The following is a 20,449-nucleotide window of genomic DNA, read 5'->3' as shown; positions in this document are numbered from 1 at the left end:
TGATATAAAACGTGTATCTCAAAATTTCGCCCCATCCCCTTCCGCCCACACAAAGGACGAAAATCTGTTGCATCCACAATATTGCACATTCGAGAAAACTAAAAACGCAGAATCATAGATAATGACCATATCTATCAGATTGCTGAATCTGGATCAGATCAGATCATTTTTATAGCCAATAGGAACAAATCAATTTGCAGTGGCTACGCAGCGCCCGACGTCACGCTCAGACTGATTTTCTGTCTCTCGTCTCGGTCCGATATATTAGGAGTGTGGATACCAAATTTCGTTGCTCCTCTAGCTTTTGTAGTCTCTGAGATCTAGGCGCTAATGTTTTACTCTAAGCAAAGCCGCCTATGCTACGTGTGTGTTAGAGGGAGACAGGGCGAGAAAAAATGAAATTGTTTTCTTGATGCTGGCTATAATAATAATACGATCCAATTCAAATTCCGCAGTCTTAAAGATATGGTCATTCTCTACAATTCTACGTTTTTGGTTTTCTCATATCTTTAAAATTGTGAATGCCACAGATTTTCGTCCTTTATGGGGGCGGAAGTGGGCGGGGCGAAGTTTTGAAATATTTTTGTAGCAGTGACAGAGCACTAGGCGCTGAAAGGGACGGACAGACGGACGGACGGACGGATGGACGGACGGACAGACAGACAGGGCTCAATCGACTCGGCTATTGATGCTGATCAAGAATATATATACTTTATGGGGTCGGAAACGATTCCTTCTGGACGTTACACACATCCACTTTTACCACAAATCTAATATACCCCAATACTCATTTTGAGTATCGGGTATAAAAACGAGGGGGAATGTTGTGAGTTGCTGCGGAGACCGCAACTCTACATTTATACCCGATACTTAGTCAGTATGGCTCTCCTCCGGCAGACGCCGCTAATATGGAATGACACGACAAAGAGTGCGTGCGAGAGAGACAGAAAATCAGTCTGAGCGTGACGTCGGGCGCTGCGTAGCCAGTGCAAATTTATTTGTTCCCTTTGGCTATAAAAATGATCTGATCTGATCCAGATTCAGCAATCTGATAGATATGGTCATTATCTATGATAATGCGTTTTTAGTTTTCTCGAATGTGCAATAGTGTGGATGCAACAGATTTTCGTCCTTTGTGTGGGCGGAAGGGGGTGGGGCGAAATTTTGAGATACACGTTTTATAGTAAGATCTAACAGAAGTTCGGATACCAAATTTGGTTACTCTAGCCTTAATAGTCTCTGAGATTTTTGAATATCCCCAGATTTTCGTCCTTTGCGGGGGCGGAAGGGGGTGTGGCGAAATTTTGAAACAAACTCGTCTCGGTCTGATATGTTAGGAGTGTGGATACCAAATTTGGTTGCTCTAGCTTTTATAGTCTCTGAGATCTAGGCGCTAATGTTTTACTCTAAGCAAAGCCACCTATGCTACGTGTGTGTTAGAGAGAGACAGGGCGAGATAAAATGAAATTGTTTTCTTGATGCTGGCTATAATAATAATACGATCCAATTCAGATTCTGCAGTCTAAAAGATATGGTCATTCTCTACGATTCTGCGTTTTTGGTTTTCTCATATCTTTAAAATTGTGGATGCCACAGATTTTCGTCCTTTGTGGGGGTGGAAGTGGGCGGGGTGAAGTTTTGAAATATTTTTGTAGCAGTGACATATCACAGAAGTCTGGATCCAAAACATCGTTGCTCTAGCTCTTATAGTCTTTGAGCACTTGGCGCTAATAGGGACGGACAGTCGGACAGACGGACGGACGGACGGACGGACGGACGAACAGACGGACAGACAGACAGGGCTCAATCGACTCGGCTATTGAAACTTATCAAGATACTCATTTTGAGTATCGGGTATAAAAAACCGCCAGTGTATACTTTTTATACCCGATACTCAAAATGAGTATTGGGGTATATTAGATTTGTGGTAAAAGTGGATGTGTATAACGTCCAGAAGGAATCGTTTCCGACCCCATAAAGTATATATATTCTTGATCAGCATCAATAGCCGAGTCGATTGAGCCCTGTCTGTCTTGTCAGACTATAAGAGCTACAAAAATATTTGAAAACTTCGCCCCGCCCACTTCCGCCCCCACAAAGGACGAAAATCTGTGGGATCCACAATTTTAAAGATCTGGGGATATTCAAAAATCTCAGAGACTATTAAGGCTAGAGTAACCAAATTTGGTATCCGAACTTCTGTTAGATCTTACTATAAAACGTGTATCTCAAAATTTCGCCCCACCCCCTTCCGCCCACACAAAGGACGAAAATCTGTTGCATCCACAATATTGCACATTCGAGAAAACTAAAAACGCATTATCATAGATAATGACCATATCTATCAGATTGCTGAATCTGGATCAGATCAGATCATTTTTATAGCCAAAGGGAACAAATAAATTTGCACTGGCTACGCAGCGCCCGACGTCACGCTCAGACTGATTTTCTGTCTCTCTCGCACGCACTCTTTGTCGTGTCATTCAATATTAGCGGCGTCTGCCGCAGGAGAGCCATACTGACTTAGTATCGGGTATAACTGTAGAGTTGCGGTGCCCGCAGCAACTCACAACGTTCCACCTCGTTTGATTTGTTTCCATGCGGTGGGGTATGATGCAAGTCGCTGCTGCTGCAGACGTACATAATTGTTAGTTCTCTTGACAATCCGTCAAAAGCGACTTTATCTCTGTAATTACCAGAAAGAGACCCCTCCACAGACCCCAGTTCGAGTCGAGCTTCTACGAGTACATACATATACATACATATGTACATACATATATATCTTTTATCTGTCGCACACAAAGAACGTGAGTTATTCTGAGATCAGTTTTGAGTGGAAAAGTTTTTTCGCATCCGCCTGCCAATGTCAGGTCTTCGTCTCCATCTCCGTCACCGCCTCATCTTATAATTATTCATTGCTGAGTTTTTGTTGTTTGCTTGGGTTCCGTTCCCCTCTTAATTCAAGTTCTTTTCATATGCAAAAACTTTGCTTAGTCAGTGGTCTATGGAACCCCAAGGGGCAACAAGAAAAGGAGATAGGTAGATAGGCAGAGAGAGAGAGAGAGAGATTTTTGATTTAAAATTGTGTAAATATGATTTTGGATAATGTTTCAAATTGATTCGCTGCAAAAATAGCCCATAAACGAAAGGACTCTAGCAAATAATATACGTTTATCTTTAAGGAGGTTCTAAAAATGTATAAACAAATATTTAGTTCGATTATCAGTTGACATTTTAACGCAGCTTCCTCTCAAATCAAATTGCCGCAGCATCCGGCAGCAGTAGCTCGAAGGTGCCACATTTCTAGCTGCCGTGTGGCATCTCTCGAATGAATTAATCATCAATGAGATGGATTGATGGCTGGGTGGACGGCTGGACGGGGGTGCCTAATCTTACAGTGCTTTTCACTTTTCTTTTCATTTATTTGCGCGGCTTTTAATGTTTTTGGAAAACTTTTACTGCCGCCCGCGGCTGGTGGCAGTGAAAATCGCTGCAAATTGCGGCCATCGTAGCCGGGGTGCAACATGCAAAACAAGAAAGCAACAGCAGCAGCAACAAAAACTTTTGTTTATAATGTGTGTGTGTTTTTATACCCGATACTCAAAATGAGTATTGGGGTATATTAGATTTGTGGTAAAAGTGGATGTGTGTAACGTCCAGAAGGAATCGTTTCCGACCCCATAAAGTATATATATTCTTGATCAGCATCAATAGCCGAGTCGATTGAGCCATGTCTGTCTGTCCGTCTGCCCGTCTGTCCGTCCGTCCGTCTGTCCGTCTGTCCGTCCCCTTCAGCGCCTAGTGCTCAAAGACTATAAGAGCTAGAGCAACGATGTTTTGGATCCAGACTTCTGTGATATGTCACTGCTACAAAAATATTTCAAAACTTCGCCCCGCCCACTTCCGCCCCCACAAAGGACGAAAATCTGTGGCATCCACATTTTTAAAGATACGATAAAACCAAAAACGCAGAATCGTAGAGGATGACTATATGTTTTAGAATGTAAGATCTCAACCAGATCGTATAATTATTATAGCCAGAATCAAGAAAACAATTTCATTCTTTCTCGCTCTGTCTCTCTCTAACACACAGGTTTCATGGTCGGTTTTGCCAATTGCAAAATATGAGTTCAAGGATCTCAGAACCTATAAGAGCCAGAGCAACCAAATTTGGTATCCACACTCCTGTGATATCGGACCTTGACCGTTTCGTGTCCAAATTTCGCCACACCCCCTTCCGCCCCCGCAAAGGACGAAAATCTGTTGCGTTAACAATATTGCACATTCGAGAAAACTAAAAACGCAGAGTCATAGATAATGACCATATCTATCAGATTGCTGAATCTGGATCAGATCAGAGAATTTTTATAGCCAAAAGGAACAAATCAATTTATATTGAATGCATCATTTATCTTCGATTCGCAATCGATGGAAAGGGCAGACCAAAAAATTTTCGACATCCCCCTACCAGCGCAGAGGCGATTCACCTTAATAGTGTGTAACACCCGTGCACCCCTGCACCCCTTGCGTGGCTCTGCTGTGCGCCCCCAAATGGAAAGATGTGTGCAGCGGAGGAGCGGGAGAGCTGACGAAGGGGTTGGAGCCACGAAACAGTTCTGGTTGGTTTTCGACAAAATCGATTCCATTTCGACAAATGGCCAAAAAGGAAGGAGACCCGAAAAAAAGAAGGGACAGGAAACGAAGGCACTCTGAAATGCAGACGTAAAACCAAAGGCGGGCCTGCCACCGCGTTGATATATTCCGTATATATTTATAGGAAATTACATGGTATATGTAATTTCAGTGATTTTTCCATTAGTGCTTTCAAGACTTCCAAACGGAATGATCTATTTTTTATGGCAGGTTTAGCTGGATAGCACTTCGGATACAGAGTAATAATTTTGAGTAAAAAGAACTTGCACATTTCCATTTTGTTGCCCTTCCAGTGGCACAGTAGTGCTGCCTTTGCCTCCATTTCCACACATTTGCACACACATTTCTGCCCCGTTTTTCTGAGGGTATACACATCCTTTACCAGTGGCACTTCAAAGGCTTCCCTTTTCGGTGCATGATATCCTTGTGGTGCAGTGGGGTCCTGTGCCAAGAGTTGAGCCGCTGTGTGTGTGTCTGTGGGTTGCTCAAACACCAAAAATTGTGCATATTTTATTTATTATGTTTGGCAAATTTCATTGCATATTAAAGATGCAATTTTCCGCAAGAGGAAGAACGGTTTTTCCTCCCCATTATCCTCGCACCAAGCCCCACCCCCCTCCCGCTGCCGTCCGCCTATCCTTTCAAAGCTTCGCTTCCTACTGCCGAAAGCTTTAAGTTCCTTGGGGCTGGCTTTTTGTCAATTGTCTCGAAACATTTTAATTGCTTTACGTTTTGTTGTTTGCATTTGTTGTTTTTGTTGTTGCCAGGACAGAAATAATAAACAAGACAAAGGCGTAACACATCCCAAAAGCAGGAGGGGGCTAGGCCTGTGAATGAAAAGCAGACTTTTAACCCTTAAATACTCGCAATAATCGTTTGATAAACGTTATCTTTTTTGTCCGCTTTTATTTGAGGACAAAATTGAGAGGATGCTGGTTAAAGGCGGGGACTTTAAGGAGGGTTAAAGGAAAATGAGGGACGTGAAGACTGTTCTCCTGTCGCTACTTTATTTATTTTACTTTTTTTCGTGGCCTTTTCATCCATCCATCCACACATCATCAACAAGGTCCCCTCCTTGCCGCACCTGAACGCTCTGAAGACAATCCAGGCGAACATCCCCTCCTACACCCAATGGCCCCCCCGGTGGACCCCTTTGTGATACCTTGGCTCCTTGGTTCTTGCCCCCCCGCTCTGTTGCTGGCGTTGCTCTTTCGGTTTTGCCTTTAAAAATCGATAAACTCATTTTGAAGTTGTACCCACAGACACACACACCAGTAAGGAAAGCACATACACACACACACACACACACTTGAATAGACTGTACCTACTTTTATTTTCTATGCGCCTACTAACCTCCCTTGCCGCGCCCGCCCATTGAAGCCAAAACCAATCCCAAGATTGCTCTCTTTAGCGCTTTAAAAGGCAGCGAGAGATTTATTCTTTGGCAAACAACGCTGCCCAAATGGGCACAGAGAATGCTGGAGAATCCAAAGACCAAATAAATGTCGTGTGCATGACGCTTACTAGCGTGGTGGACTCTGCTGTGTATCCTCTTGACTGCAATAAATGTGGCCTCGGGATGGTTTGGAAAACCTCCCCAATTAGAGACAAGTATGGGAGTCACAAATGGCAGATCTAACCTTATCCTATCCTACAGAATGAATGAGAGTAGAGTTTCTGTCAGGTTTTAAAGATTTAATGATTATCATTACGAACAATTGTCCGTTTGTCAATCACTTTCCACCTGCCGTTCAATCCAGAGCATGTCCCATCGATGCTTAAACGTTTACCGAAATTTCAATCAGCGCTTCACGCTGTCAGATTGCCTCACATTGCTGGCCCATTACTCGACGTTGATGAGAATAGTGGTTAACCCTTGGATAAGGTGGTGGGGGGGGGGGGGTCCACCCTGCTGCGTTTCCATTGGCATCCCGAACAGAACGAGTCGGCCATGTCCGAGGCCACGACCCCAGGCTTGCATTCAATTTGTGTATCGATTACACGACATGAAGCTCTTGTCAGAGGCTGGGGGGGACCACAGACCAAAAGCCAAAGGCAAATATTCGATTGATTTGGCCGTTAATGAGAAATTCGAGTCACTAATAGAAGAAAACACTAATTAAGTGAACTTTCCGCGATGCCCATCAATGTGGAATGCTCTAATGAGATTGTTGTGAAATCCTCGATACGAGATTTCAATGTTGAGCAGAAATGCTCTGGGGAATCTTTGCGTTTAATAATGTACTACACGATATAGACAATTCGAGATTTATTCATTTGGACTTCAATCAACTTAAACTTTAATCGTAATCGCGTATAGAGTACAATGTAATGGGTAATACGGGTTTAAGCGCGGCCGGCTGCAACTGCTAATTCTCGTTGTGATTTCGTCGACACGCAAACGAAGACTCTTCATGGTGATCGGAAACGAGGTTACGCCGCCCTAGCATGAAACGACGCCGTTCTCCGAGTGGGCAATCGCAGTTAGAGCGCTCTCACTCTCTTTGTAGTTTAACCCTTAGAAAACCGTCCATGCCGGCCCCAATACTGGGACCAGTATTAGAAACCAAAGGATGTCACATGTGAATGCTCTGTGAATAAATAAAGTGTTCGTTATGGTACATGTATGGTCGAATAGAGCTAGCAACGGTGGTAGGATTATTCTGAGGTCTGTGGCAACGGTAGCCGACATAGTTTAGAGACCGATCGTTTGTATACGCCTGATGCTGTTTTAACAGTTGCGACTCTGACTAAAGTGTCAGCTCCAGGGTGAACTTCTATTATCCTTCCCAGTTTCCACTCGTTGGGTGGCAGTCGGTCATCCTTGACAATTACTAGATCGCTGACTTGTAGATTGTCGGTTTCATGTCGCCACTTTGGACGGGCTTGAAGATGGGATAGCCAATCCGAACTCCAACGCTTCCAAAATTGCCGGATCATTTTCTGTCCTTCCAGAAATTGGACTGTGAGTGGAACATCCCTTGTCGTTACATCCGGCGGTGCTAATAATGAATCTCCAATAAGAAAATGTGCCGGGGTGAGGACAGCTAGGTCCTCCGGCTCCGCGCTTAGTGGACATAATGGCCTGGAATTTAAACAGGCTTCAATTTGTGTTAGCACGGCAGCAAGTTGTTCGTAGGTCATTTTATATCCTGAAAAGGCTCGATAGAGATGTGTTTTGACAGACTTTACATTTGCCTCCCAAAGGCCTCCGAAATTAGGACTATGCGGTGGATTAAAATGCCATTGGACGTTTCGGGCCGTTAAAGCAGGTATTACAGTTGTGGGTAGCCCTCGTTTCAAATGTATTTGCCAGGTTTGAAGAGCCCGGTCGGCACCAATGAAGTTCGTGCCGCAGTCGCTATACATGTGTTGACAGTAGCCCCGACGCGCGATGAAACGTTGTAGGGCCATGAGAAAGTGTTCGGTGGTTAAGCCCGTGACCGCTTCAAGATGAATTGCCTTTGTAGCCAAACAGATGAAAACTGCGATATACGCCTTGTAGTTTGTGTGTCCACGGAAGCTGGATGCTTGAATTTCGAACCGCGCCTGTATAGACCACTCCGGTGGCGATGAATGCACGAGTTGGCGGATTGACTCTATGTAGGGGAAGATCGGCCATCAATTGTGCTGCTGGTTTCGGTCGGTGACGAAAACATCGGACGCATTGTCGAAGAATGCGTTTGACAGTTTGTTTTCCGTTGACTATCCAGAATTTGTGTCGAATAGTGGCCAGCGTTAATTCGGTGCCGCCGTGGAGTGCGAGACGGTGGGCATTACGCACGACGAGATCGGTAAAATGATGATGATTGGGAATGATCATTGGTTGTCGCTGGCTTATCGGAAGGTGCATTGCATTTCGCAGTCGACCTCTGACTCGTAGAATTTGTTGGTCATCTAGAAATGGGGATAATTGACACAGCTTGTGTGTGCCCGATAGTGCCTTGTTTCCCTTCAACCTCAATATCTCTGTCGCGTAGACCTCCTGTTGAATGCTGCGAACGAGATGAATTAAAGCGTTGTCGAGCTCCTGCACACTCAGTGGTCCAGACAGTTTGTCCCCTTTGGCTTGAATGTTATGTATAAAACGTAGAACATATGCCATGACTGATATTAACCTGTCGTATGAGGACGAGTTTTGGATGAAGGCTTCTGGAGCCTCCGAGACTTGCACAGCATTTTGGAACAAAACTGATGGTTTCTCCTCGATTATAGTCCTGTCGATGTCCTGACTGGGAACTCCGTTTGCCGGCCATTGGCTTTCCGGCTGCTGTAGCCATGATGGTCCAGACCACCATAATGGATGTACTCTCTTGTGGTGTTAAGCCACGAGTTGCGCAGTGCGCTGGGTTTACCGCAGTAGGTACATGTCTCCACTGAGTTGATGTACTATGCTCCAAAATCTGTCCAACGCGATTTGACACAAAGGTTTGCCATCGGTGGGGATCTCCATTTATCCAAAACAAAACGATTGTAGCATCTGACCAATAGAAGGTTGCCATAGGTGGTCCTGCAGTGCGAAGTTGGTCCCGGATCCATTTTGCCAGTTTAACTGCCAGCAGCGCACCCGAAAGTTCGACTCGTGGAATTGTGATCGGTTTCGTGGGTGTGACTCGACTGCGTGCAGCTAGCAAATGAGTTTGAATCATTCCGTTTGGTAGCTCTGCACGAATATATGCACATGCTGCATACGCCAGTGATCCAATCAAGCAGTTCGGTTGGCAGCGGTTCATCCCAGTCCAGTTGTGCTAGGCTGCCATCGTTGCGTTTGATGCGGGCCATCCATGAGTCCTTGAGTATCGCCTTCGCGGTCGTGACACAGGGCGTGATGAAACCTAATGGGTCGTACAGTCGGGCGACTGTGGAAAGTAAAGAACGTTTAGTATGTGCGTGACTGATTTCAAAATTTATCTTGAACCCAAAATAGTCTTGATCTGGATGCCAATAGAGGCCTAAGGTTTTAACGGGATCTTGGTACTCAAACTCTAATAATGTCTTATGAGATAAATGGTCTGGAGGTATGTCTTGTAGCAGAGAAGCGTCATTCGCAGACCACTTTCGAAGTTCCATTCCGGCTGATCGTAAGGCTCCGATCAATTGATTTTGAATTTCTAATGCTCCTTCGCGAGTGGAAGCTCCGCTTTGTACGTCGTCAACGTATATTTCGTGTCGAAGGACCCTTTCCGCGAGTGGGTATCGGTCGCGTTCATCCTGCGCCAGTTGATGTATGACGCGAATGGCTGTGTAAGGAGCTGAAGCGCTTCCAAACGTAACTGTGTTGAGATAATACTCAGCTACTTGGTTGTGTTCGTCATGCCAAAAGATGCGTTGATTTTGCGAATCCTCTGCATTCATGTCAATGCATCTATACATCTTCTGAATGTCGGCAGCAAAAACAAAACGATGGAAACGCCAATTCAGGACCACGCCGGCTAGATCGTTTTGGAGCGCTGGTCCGGTGCATAGGACGTCATTGAGCGATTTTCCGTTTGACGTTTTACAGGAGGCGTCATATACTACTCTAACACTCACTCACTTTCCTCTTTGAATACTGCGTGATGAGGCAAGGTGCAACATGTGGACTCGATTCCATTCTCCTTGCTAATGGTGCAATGCTGCTGCTCCTTGGTTGTTACTTTGGTCAGCTGGCCTAGTTGAAAGTACTCATTCATGACTTCCGAATATTTGGCTTGCAGCTCCGGCTGCCTTTGGAATCTTCGTTGAAGCATTTGGAATCGATTAATCGCGATTTGACGTGATTTGCCTAGCACCTGCGAAGGGTCAAACAAACGCTTGTGGTAACCGTACCAAATACTTGCCGTTTCGTTGACGGATGTGAGTTCGTTTAAAATGCTCCTCGCACCATCGCTCTTCTGGTGTGAGCTGTTTTGCAGAACCGAGATGCTCCATTTCGAAGAATTTCTGGACGAGATTCTCTAGCCTGTTGTGGTGACATCTAATGGTGACAGCGTGTGAGCGTGTGGAAGTGGCTCGACCAAAGACTATCCAGCCAAGCTGGGTGTGCTGTGCAATTGGTTGGTTCTCCTTTCCTCTGCGGATATCTGAAAGCAGGATCTGTGGGATTACGTCCGCTCCCAGCAGAAGATCAATCCGTTGTGATTTGTAGAACCTGGGATCGGCGAGTTCTATTCCGTTCAAATGAGGACATTGCTGCAATTTGATGGATTTTGAAGGTAATTGCGATGTAAGCGTTTTAAGTATAAACGCAGTATCAATGGTAGTAAAAAACTGCTAAGTAAAAGAACTTAATGACAATTCTGTAGTGTAGGTACACCTGTTCTTGGAGGTGGTCCCAACTCCAGCACTTTCTGCCGAAATTGAATGCCGCTTGAGGTTGGGAGGCTGCACTGTGTGCTCTGTAATGAGGGTTCCTTCCGAGCCTGAATCCACTAACGCACGTACCACAGCTGATTGGCCAGTGTGGGGGTTGTGGATTGTGACCAGGGCAGTGGCCAGAAGGACAGTGCTGGATCCGTGATGCGTTGCCGTAGCGGAGACTAGTTGCGCAGAGTGTGTTCTCACAGACGAGTCGGTCGCTGCAGACTGTGGATGACCACCGGAACTAGTGTTGGGAACAACTGGGAGAGGCTGTGCAGTGCTCTGAGTAGGAAGTGGGGTCCTATCGTAGAGTTGCGTAGGTGTAGCCCTGCCAGATGAGTCGCTCGTTGTATACTGCCAGGAGTTACCGGAACGAGCGCTATGGGAGGCTGCGTGAGGCTGTGTTGGCACCTGAGCAGGAGTTGGGAAGTGCAGCAGTGTATGGTGTCCTTGACCACACTGCGTGCAGTTCCTTTTACTGGTACAAAGGCATGCCTTTGCATGATCGACGATGGCTTTCCTTGCAAAGCAGTCCTTGGACAAAAGGTCCGGGCAATGCCGAAGATTGTGACTGTCGCTACAGTGAGGGCAGCGAGTGTGTTCGGCAACCGCAGTCTTGGCGTGGAAACTTGCCCTTGTATGTTACGTTGCCAACTGACTTCTTCGGGTGCCTTTGATTGACAGGCTGCGGCACAGGTGTCCGCGTCGTGGAGTGGCCTCGATTTTCGAACACATCGATGCTGACGAGACGGTAGTTGAGAAATGATTGTAGCTGAGAAAATGTGGCAAGTTCGGCAGAGCTACCGAGATGGAGCTCCCAAGCTTGCAGTGTCGTGCTTGGCAGTCTGGAAGTGAGATGATGAGCCATCCAATGCTGAACATCTAGATTCTTGAAAGCATTGAGACAAACCGTCGCAACATTAAGCATATGTTTTATATCAGCAGACTGCTCCTTTGTCAACTGTGGCAAGTCATACAAACCGTTCATATGGTACATAAACTGCAGCCGTTTGTTGTCGTATCGCTTGAGGACGAGACTCCAAGCTGTTGCATAGTTATTTCCCGCAAGCGCTATCTGCTGAATATCCTCGTCGCGATCCGAGGGAAGAGCTTGCTTCAGGAAATGAAACCTTTGGACGTCGGACAGTTTCTGGTTGTTATGGATGAGTTGAACAAATGCATCGTGAAATGCCGGCCAATCCACAAACTTGCCTGTAAATGTCGGTACAGGTAGCTTGGGCAATTGCACTGATGATACAGATGGATTTGCTGGGTCCGGATTCTGCTGTACCGGTGGTGCTCTTGGACATACATTTTCGTAGGCCTCTGATATGATGCTGAATGCCGTTGTATAGTCTTCATCAAAGCGAAAGGCCACTTCGCTGGACACATAACTATGCGTACTTGGACATCGAAGTATTAGTAAACGTTGATGATTTTGCTCAAATTCACCTAAGAACCGTTGCAAAGTTTGTAAGCGCGTTTGAAAATAAGCTTTTGTTTTCCGATCTGCGCCATCCTTTCTGAAATTACGCACCGTTTGATTAACCCTCGCAATGAGATTTGTCTGAATAACACTGAGATTGTCGATCTCCACCTGAGGATCGGCTTCGAGGTCGTGGGACTCGGCTGTTGACATGTTGCTGTTATATGTGTATGTACCGTTCTCACCCTTAGTGCGAGTACAAAATACCCATAACGAAACACTTACTCTGGTACTCGGGAGTGCTTCTCTTTGCTTAAAGCGTAGCTTAAGAGAACTTGCGAGTCGTTGTTGTTGGTGTTGTCCGAGCGGAGAGCAGAAACTGTGCTACTGTGAGCGTTGAGTTGAGGCCTTGTGTCTAGAGATGATGTGCAGCAACAGAACGCTCGTTGGTCTCTTGGTCTCTGCTTTGCACGAGAGAGAGGCTGCTGTCTAACCGTCGGCTTGTGTTGTTGTTGTGTGCTACTGTCCAGGCGCAGAGCTATCGTCTGGTCTTCTTTGTCCCTGCTTCGTGCGAGAGATAGCGGCTTTTGGATAAACCGTTGGTTTGCGTTGTGTTTGCCGTTTACAGTTGCAGCCGGTAAAATATGATTTTATTTGTACATTTAACTGAACGCGGAACGAGGTAGAATCATATGCGTATAGTACGAATTAAACGCGGTTCCCCCATGGGCCACCAAAAATGTTGTGAAATCCTCGATACGAGATTTCAATGTTGAGCAGAAATGCTCTGAGGAATCTTTGCGTTTAATAATGTACTACACGATATAGACAATTCGAGATTTATTCATTTGGACTTCAATCAACTTAAACTTTAATCGTAATCGCGTATAGAGTACAATGTAATGGGTAATACGGGCTTAAGCGCGGCCGGCTGCAACTGCTAATTGTCGTTGTGATTTCGTCGACACGCAAACGAAGACTCTTCAAGGTGATCGGAGACGAGGTTACGCCGCCCTAGCATGAAACGACGCCGTTCTCCGAGTGGGCAATCGCAGTTAGAGCGCTCTCACTCTCTTTGTAGTTTAACCCTTAGAAAACCGTCCAGAGATATATCGATATTTGTCGGGAAATTCCTTGGTATTTTGTTACAAAACTGGTGTCTAGGATACGGTGGGGAGAGGGGGCTTTCCTCTCACCTCTTCCTGTTCTGCCTTTCATTTTGTTGAATTATTAAACTAAATAAAACTGTAGAAAGTCCTCATTAGATGCTGTTTGCACTGTACCATCCATCCAGCTGTAGTCGTTTAGGTTCAGTGGGGGAGGGAGGACTCTTAATGGGCTTCTTCATGCTCTGAGGGGTCCAAAATGGAGCTGATCCGTTTTGCCTGGCATATGCGATGTATGCGTAATATTTGCCATGATTTTTAATCAGCTTAGCGTTGAGATATCCTGGAACACAATGGAACAACTCTTGACCATTGGGTGCCCAGGCAAAAACGGGCGAAAGAGATTAACAGAGAGAGAGAGAGAGCGAAAAAACAAACACTTTTTATACCCGATACTCAAAATGAGTATTGGGGTATATTAGATTTGTGGTAAAAGTGGATGTGTGTAACGTCCAGAAGGAATCGTTTCCGACCCCATAAAGTATATATATTCTTGATCAGCATCAATAGCCGAGTCGATTGAGCCCTGTCTGTCTGTCCGTCTGTCCGTCCGTCCGTCTGTCCGTCTGTCCGTCCCCTTCAGCGCCTAGTGGTCAAAGACTATAAGAGCTAGAGCAACGATGTTTTGTATCCAGACTTCTGTGATATGTCACTGCTACAAAAATATTTCAAAACTTCGCCCCGCCCACTTCCGCCCCCACAAAGGACGAAAATCTGTGGCATCCACATTTTTAAAAATACGATAAAACCAAAAACGCAGAATCGTAGAGGATGACTATATGTTTTAGAATGTAAGATCTCAACCAGATCGTATAATTATTATAGCCAGAATCAAGAAAACAATTTCATTCTTTCTCGCTCTGTCTCTCTATAACACACAGGTTTCATGGTCGGTTTTGCCAATTGCAAAATATGAGTTCAAGGATCTCAGAACCTATAAGAGCCAGAGCAACCAAATTTGGTATCCACACTCCTGTGATATCGGACCTTGACCGTTTCGTGTCCAAATTTCGCCACACCCCCTTCCGCCCCCGCAAAGGATGAAAAACTGGGGCATCCACAAATCTCAGAGACTATTAAGGCTAGAGTAACCAAATTTGGTATCCGCACTTCTGTTAGATCTCACTATAAAACGTATATCTCAGAATTTCGCCCCACCCCCTTCCGCCCCCACAAAGGACGAAAAACTGTTGCATCCACAATATTGCACATTCGAGAAAACTAAAAACGCAGAATCATAGATAATGACCATATCTATCAGATTGCTGAATCTGGACCAGATCAGATAATTTTTATAGCCAAAAGGAACAAATCAATTTGCACTGGCTTCGCAGCGCCCGACGTCACGCTCAGACTGATTTTCTGTCTCTCTCGCACGCACTCTTTGTCGTGTCGTTTAATATTAGCTGCGTCTGCCGGAGGAGAGCCATACTGACTTAGTATCGGGTATAACTGTAGAGTTGCGGTGTCCGCAGCAACTCACAACGTTCCCCCTCGTCATTACTGAACTGGAGCGGAAATGGCAAATTAACTGCACAAATACACGGACACAGTGTGCGTCGTGTATGCTCATTTATTCATTTCCCTGCACACCCTGTGGCACCATCGAAACCATCCAAATCCCCTTTGGCCAAACCGCCTATCGAGAGTCGAGAGTCAGAAAATCGGATTTCGGTTACCAAGTGGTCCTAAGATTACAGAAATTATGATTTAAATTACAGACGAATCCGACTGTAAAGTTTTCCTTTCGTACTTTGAAAAATCATTGAAATCTTCAGCTCAGGGAATGGATATTTTATACTCCTTCTCTTCGAACGATCCCCGAGGGGCCGCCTACCTTTTGTGAAAAAAACTGTACGTTTTCAACACTTGACACAACAAAACAAAAGTCAACAAAAGGAGGTGGCTATCGGTCGCTGGAGGGGCAACGTCATCGTCATCAATGTCAGTCGCTGACGAAATGTTAAATGTTAAATGAATCGTGCGGCATGGGGGGGGTCTGTGGATGCGGGGTCTGAGACAATGAAGTCCATCCCGACATGTGGACAACAAATTTACTTTTGAGTGAACTTTTTTCTTGTTGCTAAACCGGACAGGGTGATACATACACTCGAAAGCGAGCGACTCGTCGCTGTCGATGCCGCCGCCGGAAGTTCAAAAGGTGACAATGGAGACAGTCAGAGAAGGCTGGCCGGGGATACCCGGGTGGGGGAAGAGCTGGACAATTGGCGGCAGAATTCGCTTTAAGCAATTAAATTTATGAGATTGTTTACTGTACTACAGGGTACGCAGAACACGAAAGAGATTAGTGTACGAAACGGAAGGGAAATACGACCATATATTTAGCGTATTCCATCTTTATGAATCGGAAATTATGGAATATTTGGTAAAAGTCTAGCTATCGTATCATAGTATCGTACCACAAAAGATACAAGTATCCCCTAACCGAAAAGGCAATCCAACAGAAGTGCTGATGAGAGTCGGCGAATCTTGAGACTTTTGGAGACCCAAACGTCGAAAGGTTACGTATCTGCCGTAATAAGCCCCATAAAGAAGTATATATCAAGCACTCACACACACACACACACACACAGTGTGTATACACATAGTGTGTATTCTAGTGAGTGCGGTCGTGTTTTAAAATCGTTCCGTATAATTCAGTGGAAAACGTCGGAAGTTAGCCTGGAAAAGAGGCAAAGAGTTGTTAGCGCGAGCCATAGTAGTGCTGCGTTACTCACCTGCGCGGAACGCAAGTCCGCAAGCAGAGAAGCGGCCACCTGGCCAATAGTACTGGCCGAAATCCCAGTGGGACGCCGTCGAGCCCTAGGCCGAAGGGGGGGGGGAAGGAACAGCAGGTAAGTGCCTGTTTTCCTATTCTTCTTCGCTGTGATTCTTGGCGCCACTTGTTGGTTGCTGCCTTCTTTTTGTTTTTGGCAAAATTGGCCAAGCACACCGCAAGTGGTGTTGGATAACGACGGAAGAACAGCTGACTAAAGGCACGGAGCTAAGTGCGGGAAAACGACAGCGTCTGGCCAATAGAGGGCGCGGCCACAGCAACCGGAGTTGCCAGATCAACGGCCAGATCGGAGATGAGCGATCAGCGGGAACAAGCTGCGGCTTGCAGCACTCCACTGACAAGCTCATTCGCCTGGGATGAGGAGAATCCCTTTCGCCGGAAAAATGCTCTGGCGCGATCGCCAAACCAGCTGGCGGAAGCAGTGGAGGAGCGCGCAAGATCCTCTCCTCCAACGCTGCAGCGCCCCCAAGAGGAGCAAGCAGACCAGAAGGAGAGGGCCATGGCGCATTTGGCGAGCTTGGGCCAAAAGGCCAGAGAGTTGAGGAAGCTGATGGTGCTCCCAAAGAGGTCCATCACGAACCCAATGAGGGATCTGGTGGATGAGATCGAATATCTGCAGCGAGAGTTGGAATCGTGCTGGCAGGCGATCTCTGCGGAGCAGGCTGTAGCCAAGGTTACACAGCCGGCAGTGACGGAGAGGGCGGGAAAGAGGGCACGGCCAGAGCCCAGGAACACCACCCACCCGTCCCCGTCCCCAAGGCCGAAGAAGCCAAAACATGGACCCAAAAAGTAAAAAAAAACGGAGAAGAAGCCGCAGGAAGGCCAAATGAGGGACGCCGTAGCTCGCAAGGGACCGGAGGACGCCCCAAAGGATCGAGATGTGGGGTGGGTGAAGGTCGTAGCTAGGCAAAGGCCAAAGCCAAAGCAGCAGCAACGACCAAGACCGCCACGCAGCGATGCAATAGTCATCGCCGCCACCAGCACTGTCTCATATGCAGACATTCTAAGGAAGGTCAAGACAGAGCCAAGTCTTAAAAAGCTAGGGCAATCGGTGCAAGGGGTGCGACGCACGGCAAAAGGAGAGCTGTTGCTGATGCTGGAAAAATCGGCGGACCCGAGAACCCACGAGATGCAGGCAGCAGTCAAGGAAGCGCTAGGAAGCACGGTTGAAGTAAGGAGTCTTACCGAAACTGTCATCTTGGAGGTAAGGGACATAGACGAAGTGTCCACCCAAGAGGAAGTCCTAGCGGAACTCAAAGCGCAGGCAGGGGTGGAAATCTGCGAGGCCGCAGCCATCTCCATCAGACCAGCCTATAGGAGCACGCAGACCCTGACTCTGAAAGTTCCACCGGCTATAGCAAAGCCCCTCCTGGAGAAAGGAAGAATTCGCCTGGGGTGGGGGTATTGCAGAATCCGACCCAAGTCAACTCCCCGAAGATGCTACAAGTGCATGGAATTTGGCAACATCGCGCCTAATTGTAAGAGCAGCCAAGACTTCACGAAGTGCTGCTACAATTGCGCAGGAGCCGACCACCAGGCCAAAGATTGCAAAGACGAACCAAGTTGCATTCTTTGCAAGCGCCACCGGGTGAAGGACCCGAAGCACCAAACGACGAGTTCGAGGTGCCCGCAGTACCAAAAGGCGATGCAGCAAATGAAGGATAGATGAAAATCATCCAACTAAACCTCAACCACTGCGAGATGGCACAGCAGCTGCTGGACCAGACCATAAGGGAGCACCGTATTGATGTAGCAGTCATAAGCGAGCAATACCGGAATCGCAACTCGGGAGAGTGGGTTGCTGACTCGAGCAAGAAGGCAGCGATATGGAGCTGTGCGAGTCCCACACAGCAACTACTGCAAACATACGTCGGAGACGGATTCGGCAGAGCCCGGATAAATGGAGTGCACATATATAGCTGCTACCTGCCCCCGAGCCTCAGCCTACAGCAGGCGACGCAGGCACTGGAAAGGATTGCTGAAGATGCGCGGGAGAAACACCCTACGCTCATAGCCGGCGATTTCAACGCTTGGGCGACGGAGTGGGGATGCCCGAGAACGAACCCAAGGGGACAGGCGCTCTTAGAATGCTTTGCGACGTTGGATGCCGTACTGCTGAACACAGGCACACAGCAGACGTTCGGCAGAGCTGGAACGGGGTCTATAATAGACCTTACGTTCGTGAGCAGCAGCCTCAGCCGCAGGACAACGTGGGAAGTTAGTGGCTTATACACCGGGAGTGACCACCAAGCCCTCATATGTGAAATCCAGGAAACGGGCGCACCTAACCCGTTCATTGGTAAGCAGATCGGTTATAAGACCGAAACGCTAGAGCCGGATATGGTCCGGGCCATGTTTGAGGACTACGAGACCAACGGTACGGCTGACGAGAGAGCACGCCAACTGGCTATACATACGCTGGAAGCATGTGATGCCTCCATGCTAAGGAAAAGAAGAAGCCTGAACAACCGCAGGCCAACGTATTGGTGGAACGCTGCAATAGGTAGCGCCAGGCAGGAGTGCCAGCGGAAAAGACGACTATACCAGCGTTCGAGAGGTTCCCCGGAATTCGAGAGGCTCCAAGGAGAATATAAGGAAAGCAGACGCTGCTTGAAGAGGCAGATCAAGGATGCCAAGCGCAAATGCTTCGAAAAGCTCTGCGATGACGCAGATGCGAACCCTTGGGGCTACGCATACAGGCTGGTAATGAAGAGACTGCGAGTGTTCAGTCCCCCGCCGCCAATGTGTGCAGATCTGCTGGTTAACATAGTAGAAACCCTATTTCCAGAGAAAGTGGCAGCCCAGAGGGTGATGGATAGAATACCGCCACCTGAAATAGAAGCCACCACGGGAGCAGAAGTCCTCGAAGCTCTACAACGGATCAAGAACGGCAAAGCACCAGGACCTGATGGGGTCCCAAATGCCGTTCTCCGCACGGCTATTGAGACCAATCCACAAATGTACGTGGATTTATTCAATGCGTGCATGTCCGAAGGGACCTTCCCCAGACCATGGAAGCGACAGCGGCTAGTCCTCTTACCCAAGGGGAACAAGCCGACCGAGGAGCCATCATCCTATAGACCACTCTGCATGCTCGACACAGTGGGTAAGATCCTCGAGCGCATAATCCACACCAGGCTGGAGAAGGCAGTAACGCGTCAGCTCTCACCGAGACAGCACGGGTTTCGCAAAGGCAGGTCCACGGTGGACGCAATCGGCGAGGTATGTGAGATAGCAAAGCGAGCTATCGATGGCACCCGATGGATGTACGGGACCAAAGAGTATTGCATAGTGGCAACACTCGATGTCCAAAATGCATTCAACTCTGCCAATTGGGATCACATACTAGAAGAATTGAGAAACTTTCAAATACCGCCGTATCTGCAGAATATCATCGCGGACTACCTAAGAGACCGAGTGCTCATATATGAGACGGATAAAGGGACACGTGAGCACCAAATCACTGGAGGAGTTCCCCAAGGATCGGTCCTCGGCCCGCTGCTGTGGAACATCATGTATGATGGAATCCTCAAGATGGATATGCCAATGGGCGCCACGGTGATAGGCTTTGCCGACGACATAGCAATAGTCGTAGTGGCAAAACAGAAAGAAGCGGCGGAAGAAATCTGCAACGACGCGGTAGAGAGAGCCAGAACATGGCTATCAGGGAGGGATCTCTCATTAGCCACCCACAAAACGGAGGCGGTGCTCATAAGCAGCAGGAAAGTAGTGGAGACGGCCACGATCCGAGTAGGAGACTGCACTATTAGCTCCAGTCCAAGCCTGAAGTACCTGGGGGTCATGATTGACCACAGACTCAGCTTCAAGCATCACATGGCGTATGCAAGCAGCAAGGCAGGAAAGACGGCAGTGGCCCTATCCCGCATCATGGCCAACACCGGAGGCCCGAAACAGCCAAGGCGAAAGCTACTAGCGAGCGTAGTTGGCTCAACGCTAATGTACGCTGCACCAATATGGGTTGATGCAATGAAGCATAAAACATATGCCCGAGAATGCAACGCAGTCCAGAGGCTGTGTGCCCTGAGGGTGTGTTGCGCATTCAGAACG

At 47.2% G+C, this 20,449-nt stretch overlaps 1 protein-coding gene and 1 long non-coding RNA gene across 8 annotated transcripts in view; one reads left to right on the top strand and one right to left on the bottom strand.

Moving 5' to 3' along the window:
- Positions 1-20,449, top strand: part of LOC117185936 (neurogenic protein mastermind-like) — a 170,321-nt gene that overhangs the window by 96,873 nt on the left and 52,999 nt on the right. The gene's annotated exons all lie outside the window — the stretch shown is intronic.
- On the bottom strand, positions 16,225-16,484 carry LOC117194207. Its single transcript, XR_004474774.1, has 2 exons — positions 16,323-16,484; positions 16,225-16,266 (listed from the first exon to the last, which is right to left on the bottom strand). It is a non-coding gene; the product is annotated as an uncharacterized LOC117194207 (long non-coding RNA).

The sequence above is a fragment of the Drosophila miranda genome (genome assembly GCF_003369915.1).
Source record: "Drosophila miranda strain MSH22 chromosome Y unlocalized genomic scaffold, D.miranda_PacBio2.1 Contig_Y2_pilon, whole genome shotgun sequence".
In the NCBI taxonomy this organism is placed as follows: Eukaryota; Metazoa; Arthropoda; class Insecta; order Diptera; family Drosophilidae; genus Drosophila; species Drosophila miranda.
Note: the sequence above shows the minus strand (reverse complement) of the source record. Positions and strands in the feature narration are given on the sequence as shown.